This window comes from Staurois parvus, unplaced genomic scaffold, assembly GCF_062004578.1.
Source record: "Staurois parvus isolate SC_StPar_1 unplaced genomic scaffold, SC_StPar_1.0 ptg001879l, whole genome shotgun sequence".
NCBI classification, from domain to species: Eukaryota; Metazoa; Chordata; class Amphibia; order Anura; family Ranidae; genus Staurois; species Staurois parvus.
This window is the reverse complement of record NW_028319675.1, coordinates 482,052-493,033: the sequence shown is the minus strand read 5'-3', so window position 1 is coordinate 493,033 and position 10,982 is coordinate 482,052. Positions and strand designations below refer to the sequence as shown.

Genomic DNA, 10,982 nt, shown 5'->3' with positions numbered 1-10,982 from the left:
CTGGGAGTTCTGGTGTTGGTGGTTGTCCTCTCTGTTGTCCTGTTTGCCTACAGACACAAAGTTTCTTCTGTAGTTCCGTGGTTCCAACAACATACAGACCCAGGTACCTACCCCTTTGGGTTCTTTAGTTTTTTTATGCTTTCTACAACGTATAGAGAGGGTGGGCAGACACAAACTGGGCAAGAACACAAATGTTCAGCTTCTCAGAGTGGTCATGGTGAGGCCTAGTGGGGGGGAAATAGAGGACAAACCTTAATCCGCTGACATATCTTGTGTAATATTAATTATTATTATTATTATTATTACTATTATTATTATTATTATGACTAAATATTATTATTACTACTAAATATTATTATTATTATTATTATTATTATTATTACTAAATATAAATATTACTATTATTATTACAATTACTATTATTACTACATATTATTATTACTAAATATTATTATTACTATTATTACTATTATTATTATTACTACTATTATTACTATTACTTTTATTATTACTAAATATTATTATTACTATTATTATTATTAAATATTATTATTATTACTATTATTAATATTATTACTATTATTATTACTATTATTACTAAATATTATATTTCTACTAAATATTATTATTATTACTATTATTACTAAATATTATTATTACTATTATTATTACTAAATATTATTATTACTATTATTATTACTACTAAATATTATTATTATTATTATTACTACTACTATTATTATTACTAAATATTATTATTACTATTATTATTACTACTAAATATTATTATTATTATTATTACTACTACTATTATTATTACTAAATATTATTATTACTATTATTAATATTATTACTACAAAATATTATTATTATTATTACTACTATTACTATTATTATTACTAAATATTATTATTACTATTATTATTACTATTATTACTAAATATTATTATTACTAAATATTATTATTACTATTATTATTATTGTTATTACTAAATTATTATTATTATTGTTATTACTAAATATTATTATTACTATTATTATTATTATTATTATTACTACTAAATATTATTATTATTATTATTACTACTATTACTATTATTACTAAATATTATTATTACTATTATTATTATTATTACTACTAAATATTATTATTATTATTATTATTACTACTACTATTATTATTACTAAATATTATTATTACTATTATTAATATTATTACTACTAAATATTATTATTACTATTATTACTAAATATTATTATTACTGTTATTATTACTAAATATTATTATTACTATTATTATTACTACTAAATATTATTATTATTATTATTACTACTACTATTATTATTACTAAATATTATTATTACTATTATTATTACTACTAAATATTATTATTATTATTATTATTACTACTACTATTATTATTACTAAATATTATTATTACTATTATTAATATTATTACTACTAAATATTATTATTATTATTACTACTATTACTATTATTATTACTAAATATTATTATTACTATTATTATTACTAAATATTATTATTACTAAATATTATTATTACTATTATTATTATTACTAAATTATTATTATTGTTATTACTAAATATTATTATTACTATTATTATTATTATTATTATTACTACTAAATATTATTATTATTATTATTACTACTATTACTATTATTATTACTAAATATTATTATTACTATTATTATTATTATTACTACTAAATATTATTATTATTATTATTACTACTACTATTATTATTACTAAATATTATTATTACTATTATTAATATTATTATTACTAAATATTATTATTACTATTATTAATATTATTACTACTAAATATTATTATTACTATTATTAATATTATTACTACTAAATATTATTATTACTATTATTACTAAATATTATTATTACTATTATTATTACTAAATATTATTATTACTATTATTATTATTGTTATTACTAAATTATTATTATTATTATTATTACTACTAAATATTATTATTACTATTATTACTATTATTATTATTATTATTATTACTAAATATTATTATTACTATTATTACCATTATTATTATTTTCATTTATTTAGGTCCAACTTTTGCTAAAGTGAGGCCCAGGTAAGCAGACAGATGAATGTATATTGTGTCATACAAAGCTGATTGAAGTCACCAGTCCTTGTTGAATTGTCTCTATCTAGATCTTCGGTTTTTCTATGTTAGGTGGATCCTTGTGGGTCACGTCTTCTTCTTGCCCCAATGATCCAGCAGTGAGGTCTGTAGGTCATATTCCCCAACTCTGTTCCTGTTCACCTTGCAATGTTCCCGGCCACCTCTATGTGTTCCAGTCAGTGCCGGGACAAGGTCATCCAGTGCCCAGGGCAAAGATTCCAAACTGCACCCCCCGGGTTCATCACCCCGTCCCAGCCCTGGTTCCAGATCATCGGGCTACATTCTTCATAGTAAAAACATAAAGAAAACAGTAGGGTAATGGGCACAGCGGGTGTTCGGACCCGGGAACTCAGCAAAGGGATGGTGGGAACCCCTCATAATGGGCACAGCAGGTGTACAGACCCAGGAACTCAGCACAGGGATGGTGGGAACCCCTCATAATGGGCACAGCGGGTGTACAGACCCGGGAACTCAGCAAAGGGACGGTGAGAACCCCTCATAATGGGCACAGCGGGTGTACAGACCCGGGAACTCAGCAAAGGGACGGTGGGAACACCTCATAATGGGCACAGCGGGTGTACAGACCCGGGAACTCAGCACAGGGATGGTGGGAACCCCTCATAATGGGCACAGCGGGTGTACAGACCCGGGAACTCAGCACAGGGATGGTGGGAACCCCTCATAATGGGCACAGCGGGTGTACAGACCCGGGAACTCAGCAAAGGGATGGTGGGAACCCCTCATAATGGGCACAGCAGGTGTACAGACCCGGGAACTCATCACAGGGATGGTGGGAACCTCTCATAACGGGCACAGCGGGTGTACAGACCCGGGAACTGAGCACAGGGATGGTGGGAACCCCTCATAACGGGCACAGCGGGTGTACAGACCCAGGAACTCAGCACAGGGATGGTGGGAACCCCTCATAACGGGCACAGCGGGTGTACAGACCCGGGAACTCAGCACAGGGACGGTGGGAACCCCTCATAACGGGCACAGCGGGTGTACAGACCCGGGAACTCAGCACAGGGACGGTGGGAACCCCTCATAATGGGCACAGCGGGTGTACAGACCCGGGAACTCAGCACAGGGACGGCGGGAACCCTTCATAATGGGCACAGCGGGTGTACAGACCCAGGAACTCAGCAAAGGGATGGTGGGAACCCCTCATAATGGGCACAGCAGGTGTACAGACCCGGGAACTCATCACAGGGATGGTGGGAACCCCTCATAATGGGCACAGTGAGTGTACAGATCCCTCTTGGGTGGACTCATCCTTTGCACACAGTTGCATGTAGGCAGTGAGATAAGAATGACCCCCCCTGTACAGTTGTATCAGGAACCCATCTTGAGTTCATTCTTTGAATCCCCTGCAGAGTTGGACTTCATGTCACCCGGGACGTCCCTCCCACACCGGATTCTACAAATAATCTCCAAGAAGATTACAGTAACAGTAAGTAAAAAAAAATCATTTTTTTTTCTCTTTTTTCATTTCACACGACTAGGAATTCCAAATCTCCCATCGAATCGATCCCAGACCCCGAGTCCTCCAACATCCACCAGTGAAGGCTGGACAGCCCCACCCCCCCCAAACGTCATATACTGGATATATCATTGGTCATCATCAGTGTAAATGATGGCCTGAAACTGGAAAATGTTACATAGTTAGTTTGGCTGAAAAAAAAAAGTTATAATCCGACACCCACAGCTGATCCAGAGGAAGGCAAAAAAAAACAACAGCAAATGTGCTGCAAAATAAACCTGGAACATTAAAACGGAGGGGATGGACCAAATCTAAACATGACCCCATTTTTTTTTTTTTTTTTGCTTTTTTTCTCTTCTTCAGTACCAAACCCGGTGCAGAGCGCGGAGGGTGACGTGTACTATTCTCATATTCGGATCAATCGGATGCAAGGTGTGTATGGTTCATATTCAAATCCATCTTTACAAATCAATTGGTTTTTATATAAAGATCATTTAATTTTTTTTTGTTCTTTTGTTGTTGTTTTTTTTTTTGTTAATGCCTGCCAAGAAGGTTTCTTTTTTTTTTTTTTTTTTTTTTTTTTTTTTTAGGTTGAAGTTCCTTTTTAGCCCCCCTGGCGGTATTCCCGAGTGTAGCTCGGGGTAAAGTTTCAGTACCACAAGCGGTAACCCCCCCGAGCTACACTCGGGCTTACCATGCGGCGTTGCTCCGGGATCCCTCGATCACTTACCTTGTCCTGCACTCCCGTAATGTCCCCCCTGCAGTGTCCCCGGCAATGTCCTCCTGCCGATGCCGGCATCTGTCTTCCGGGTTCCATTCCCTGCGGGCGGCAAATTGAAAAATTTTAAAAACTGTCATTTTCCAATAAACGATTATCACATAGTATAACATTCCTGTATCAAACCATTTCACATACATTGTGTCCCGAGTGCTTTGTCCGGCGCCCTGCCTGCATTGTTACCGCCCTTTCTGCCTGGAAACTGAGAAACGTCCATGGCGTCCAAAAAGCGTCCCTTTAGGTCAGACGCGGTTTTAGACCGGCTAGAGAACAGCGATAGTAAATCAGAACCACTTGCAGAATTGAGTGATAATGATTGGTGGGGGAAATTCATCATCAGACACTGAAAACGATTCTACGACTGAGCTCAGCGATGTGCGAACTTTATATATTTCATATTTCAGTGTTTTTGGTTTGATTATATTATTGAATTACATTTATTATTATTATATTATAATTTTTTTTGATTGTTTATTATATTATAATTTATGATTTTGTGTTTCAAGTTTTATCATACCCGGGATGTTTACTAGACTCTTGTTCGGACAGATTTCAGGGAGTTATTCCTAAAAATTACAGCCTACAATAAAAAAAATACATATTTCCATACAAAAAAATGTACCGCTTTGAGCACAGAAATACTGACCTAATCAGACCACTAGGGAGGTTAAATGTGTAGAATTTAAGCCCCCATCAACTTTCCTTCGAGGTTGGGCAGGGTGATGCTGCTTTTTAAGTTTTTAGGATTTCAGCTCTCCCCTTCCTCCATCCCATTGTTCAGTCATTCTTTTTCCATTGTATTGTATTTCATATATTGCTTTTTTTCCTTTTAGGTCCTACAGATAATGGCAGAGAACAGGTAAGTGACTGAGGTTACAGAATGTTATATTGGCAGATAACAAATAAAGCTTAGTGGAATCATTGGGACAGATAATATCTCGGTGTCAGGAGATCAGAACCAATAGATTTTGGTGTGGGACTGCTACCTTTTGACACCACTACTCCTGGTGTGCCATAAGGTAAATAGTCCTAGTGGGAAAGAAAAGGAAAGGAAATGAAAGAAAAGGAAAGGAAAGGAGAGAAAGAAAAGGAAAGGAAAGAAAGGAAAAGAAAGAAAGAAAGAAAGAAAGAAAGAAAGAAAGAAAGAAAGAAAGAAAGAAAGAAAAAAAGGAAAGGAAAGAAAGGAAAGAAAGGAAAAGAAATGAAAGGAAAAGAAAAGAAAAGAAAGGAAAGGAAAGAAAGGAAAAGAAAAGAAAGGAAAGGAAAGAAAGGAAAAAAGAAAGGAAAGAAAGGAAAAGAAAGGAAAAGAAAAGAAAAGAAATGAAAGGAAAGGAAGGAAAGAAAGGAAAGGAAAGGAAAGAAAGAAAGAAAAGGAAAGAAAGGAAAGAAAGGAAAGGAAGGAAAGAAAGGAAAGGAAAGGAAAGGAAAGGAAAGAAAGGAAAAGAAAGAAAGGAAAAGAAAGAAAGTAAAGAAAGGAAGAAAGAAAGAAAGAAAGAAAGAAAGGAAGGAAAGAAAGGAAAAGAAAGAAAGGAAAGAAAGGAAAGGAAAGAAAGGAAAGAAAGAAAGAAAGAAAGAAAGAAAGAAAGAAAGAAAGAAAGAAAGAAAGAAAGAAAGAAAGAAAGAAAGAAAGGAAGGAAAGAAAGGAAAGGAAATAAAGGAAAGAAAGAAAGGAAAGAAAGGAAAAGAAAGAAAGGAAAGAAAGGAAAAGAAAGAAAGGAAAGAAAGAAAGGAAAGGAAAGAAAGGAAAGAAAGGAAAGAAAGGAAAAGAAAGAAAGGAAAGAAAGAAAGGAAATAAAGGAAAAGAAAGAAAGGAAAGAAAGAAAGGAAAAGAAAGAAAGGAAATAAAGGAAAAGAAAGAAAGAAAAGAAAGAAAGGAAAAGAAAGAAAAGAAGGAAAGAAAGGAAAGAAAAAGAAAGAAAGGGAAAGAAAAGAAAAGAAGAAAGGAAAGGAAAGAAAGGAAAAGAAAAGAAAGGAAAAGAAAGGAAAGAAAAGAAAGAGAGAGAGAATTGCTACAATGTCAATCAATAATTTAGTCTTCAATTTCAGAAGCAAACGGCGATCACTATGGAGACAGGAGCAGCTCGCACAAGAGATAGTAACAAAAATCTCAATAAATAAAATATATAAAAAGTGCAGAGCGTGAAAACATATGAAATGAATAAAATAACAATTCAGTGACAGAAAATACATAAATTAGATATAAATTAGTGTAACCAGCTAAATAGTTAACAAAAAAGCCCTTCCAATATAAATCTGTATGTCGGTGATGTGATGATGAACAATCACGGCAAATAGTGTCCAGTCCCCCACTGCGCTCTGAAATCCGATGTGCGATCCCACCACTGTGCACTCACCAGAGAGCTACTTGTTAAGTAACATGTATGTCGTGGGGTCTATACCATCCACTCTCTGGCCTCTCTACTGGTCTGGTTGAATCCCAAAGAAAGATGTTCACCACACGGGGCCCGGAGATTGCTACATAGTGTAGTATTTATGTAAAAGTAATAAATTAAAGCATTCCACATGGAGAAACAAAAATATTACATATGCCACGTACCAAGATGGCCGTCGCTCCGGGATATAGCGGCATGACGTCAGCACCCAATGCGTTTCGTGCACACATCCTCAGGGGTATGCCCATTGCCAAAAACAGGATAGAACATCATTTCAATAGCCTGCGCGGCACACCTCTAATTATCGGACGCCATTTTGTTGAAGTCCATTGCTGGAAATACCAGATGCCAATTTTTTGGAGACCAATATCCAATAGACATGGGCATTAGGAGTTTCCTTACACTACATCACTATGGGACATTACATATCCGTATCTTACCCTAGATAATGCGACCACCTAGTTATATTATTCACTTCATATGTTTTCACACTCTGCACTTTTTACATATTCTTACATATAATGTCTTCTTGATATTAGTGCAGCTGCTCGGGCGTTGGATTATAAAGTATATTTTTTACGGAGATGGAGAATTTTTTATTTACATTTGGGGTGAATTTCTCACTGAAAAGAACCTTCATGAATCACTGGATTGATGAACTCTCTGCTAATAACCCCTAAAACCTTTTGCTAGTAGATAAACAAATCAACTAATGAGTTACTGTTGATTTATTGATGGTTTCTATTGTATAGGAAGAATATTCGGTGACATATTCCGCCGTGAAATACCCTGGGGAAAAAATGGATGGAACGCAGACTACGGGCCATACCGAGCTCTATGAGAACTTCAGTTCCAAGGAAAGCTAGAACCGGCCTAAAATATACCTGTCAAGTTCTGAAAATGGCATTAGGAGACGAAAGCACGAACTTACATGGACCTCCATCTACTATTAAAAAAATGTAATGGATGGAACACAGACTATGGGCCATACCGAGCTTTGTGAGAACTGCAGTTCCAAGGAAAAAAAAGATGAAAATGGCATCAAGAGACGAAAGCACAAACTTACATGGGCCTCTGTCTACTATTAAAAAAAACTCAAAATACGGACTAAGGACCCTTTCAGTTCCAGGGAAAGCTAGAAAAGTGGCATCAAAAGTCGAAGCAGGCACTCATAGGGGCCTCTTTGTTGTCTTCTTGGGTACCCCATGACTTTCACTCCAACTTCAGAGGAGAATGGAAAAATTTAAGTCACTCTTGCCACTCGCTGATGGTCCTTCAGAATTTTGAGCATCCTCACTGACCAAAATCGAGATATTGAGTGCTCAAATAAAAACCGTTCAGCCCAGGTTTCAGGGAAGGTGGTGCAGCCAAGCAGATACGTTAAAGAGAAACTGGAATTGTTTGGGGTCAATTGTATCTTATTTTGTTAGGTTTATGAGTTAACGCTTGCTGTGTTTTACATTTATCTGTCTCTATAGGTGCTTGTATGTGTATATATATGCTATATTGCCAAAAGAATTGGGGTGCCTGCCTTTAGTTTAATGTCTCCAGGCTTATACACTGGAGATCTGTCATTGAGGGGTTAAGGCTTATACACAGGAGATCTGTCATTGAGGGGTCAAGGCTTATACACTGGAGACCAGTCATTGAGGGGTCAAGGCTTATACACTGGAGACCTGTCATTAAGGGGTCAAGACTTATACACTGGAGTCCTGTCATTGAGGGGTCAAGGCTTATACACTGGAGTCCAGTCATTGAGGGGTCAAGGCTTATACACTGGAGACCTGTCATTAAGGGGTCAAGACTTATACACTGGAGTCCTGTCATTGAGGGGTCAAGGCTTATACACTGGAGTCCAGTCATTGAGGGGTCAAGGCTTCTACACTGGAGTCCTGTCATTGAGGGGTCAAGGCTTCTACACTGGAGTCCTGTCATTGAGGGGTCAAGGCTTATACACTGGAGACCTGTCATTGAGGGGTTAAGGCTTATACACTGGAGAACTGTCATTGAGGAGTCAAGGCTTATACACTGGAGTCCAGTCATTGAGGGGTCAAGGCTTCTACACTGGAGACCTGTCATTGAGGGGTCAAGGCTTCTACACTGGAGACCTGTCATTGAGGGGTCAAGGCTTATACACTGGAGACCTGCAATTGAGGGGTCAAGGCTTCTACACTGGAGACCTGTCATTGAGGGGTCAAGGCTTCTACACTGGAGACCTGTCATTGAGGGGTCAAGGCTTATACACTAGAGACCTGCAATTGAGGGGTCAAGGCTTATACACTGGAGACCTGTCATTGAGGGGTCAAGGCTTATACACTGGAGACCTGTCATTGAGGGTTCAAGGCTTATACACTGGAGTCCAGTCACTGAAGGGTTAAGGCTTATACACTGGAAACCTGTCATTGAGGGGTCAAGGCTTATACACTGGAGTCCAGTTATTGAGGGGTCAAGGCTTCTACACTGGAGACCTGACATTGAGGGGTTAAGGCTTATACACTGGAGACCTGTCATTGAGGGGTCAAGGCTTATACACTGGAGACCTGTCATTGAGGGTTCAAGGCTTATACACTGGAGTCCAGTCACTGAAGGGTTAAGGCTTATACACTGGAAACCTGTCATTGAGGGGTCAAGGCTTATACACTGGAGACCTGTCACTGAGGGGGTCAAGGCTTATACACTGGAGATCTGTCATTGAGGGGTCAAGGCTTCTACACTGGAGACCTGACATTGAGGGGTCAAGGCTTATACACTGGAGACCTGTTATTGAGGGGTTATGCACATGCATTACACACAAGTTGCATACAATGTAGGCGTGACCTGGCTAGTAATATGTGTGTATCCGAGGGGTCCTGTCACCACTAGCACTGATCCTAGAAACTCTTGTACTGATTCTTTGGTTTCAATAATTTGAGTCATTAACTCAGAACACGGATGCAGAATTGTTACTTTCTTGGCTACTTGCTACTTTTCTTGTTCAGCATACTAGTTCCACATTACTGACTTAGGAAATATTGAAGGCGGGAATCAGGGGCGGACTGACAACTTATGGGGCCCCCGGGGAATAGGGGATCATGGGGCCCCTGTGTCCTTGCCCAAACTCAAACTACACTCAAAAAAGCCTATGAAAGGTACCAGGGGCATCTCATGGGGCCTCCTACTGACCCTGGGCCCTCGGGCAGTGCCTGAGCATTCGAATGGTCAGTCCGCCCCTGGCGGGAATTAACATGGCAGCCATTGGGATTTCAGAAGGGGTCAGTGATAGAAGCTCCCATAAATTCTCTGTAAATATTTCTCTGAAATAAGTACAGTTATCTGTAGCACCCTCCTGGTTAGCTAGGGGGAGCTAGTTACATATTTTGTTTTAGATAGAAGGCTGAGTAGCAGCCTGGGTGATAGTCAGAAGGGTAATATTTGGGTTAGGGCTGAGAGGCTCTGCAGATCAGCTCACTGATACCTCCTCCTGGTCTAGAGACTTGGAGAAGTCTCTAGAGCTCAGTGGGTGGGGGTGAGGAGGGGATGATCTGCATACTTTGAGGATCCCGACCAAACCCCAGGCAGGATGGTTGGCATGGGGTTTGAGCCCGCCCAGTAGCGAGGAGAGTTCAGGTGGAAGACGGAGTAAGAGGAAGAGGAGTAAGAGCCTGGGATTGGGCCCAGTGGGAAAGAGCCTACCTACAGGCAGGAAGCTGGAAAGGAGGATCCCTCAGACCTCAATGGTCCTCAGAGTGACAACCACCTGTGGAGCCAGGGAAGGAGCCAGCCCAGTGGCAGACCTGAAAGCAGCTACCAACCCACCAGCTCACAGGAAAAAAAAGGACTGAGTGAGCAATCCTACACCCCATGGGCCAGACAAGGGAAAAGAGCATATGGGTGGTAAACCTGACTCGCTCTATACCCGGGACTGTTCACTTTTACAGTAGCAGCCACTGGATCCCCTTGCTCAGGGATTCCTCCAGGTTGCTGAATAGAAGATGATTTATCTGGAGTCTGGGGTGGTACACCAGGAGAGGCTGGAGAGCTCTTCCAGAAGAGAAAACCCTTCTTTGTGGACTTGTACATAGTTGTCAGGAAGTTGTCCTCAGTTTACAGTTCCTTGGGCACCCCATGCTTCCCTCAACCCCATCCAAGTTTATTACCCCCAATAAA

The 10,982-nt window shown here is 38.3% G+C and overlaps 2 long non-coding RNA genes across 2 annotated transcripts; both read left to right on the top strand.

Moving 5' to 3' along the window:
* LOC149433911 (uncharacterized) lies at nt 1–3,635 on the top strand. Its single transcript, XR_016308832.1, has 3 exons — nt 1–103; nt 2,104–2,131; nt 3,559–3,635. It is a non-coding gene; the product is annotated as an uncharacterized LOC149433911 (long non-coding RNA).
* Nucleotides 3,636–4,030: 395 nt separating this feature from the next.
* Nucleotides 4,031–8,749, top strand: LOC149433910 (uncharacterized). The gene is made up of 3 exons (XR_016308831.1): nt 4,031–4,097; nt 5,277–5,302; nt 7,589–8,749. It is a non-coding gene; the product is annotated as an uncharacterized LOC149433910 (long non-coding RNA).
* The last annotated feature ends 2,233 nt before the right edge of the window (nt 8,750–10,982 follow it).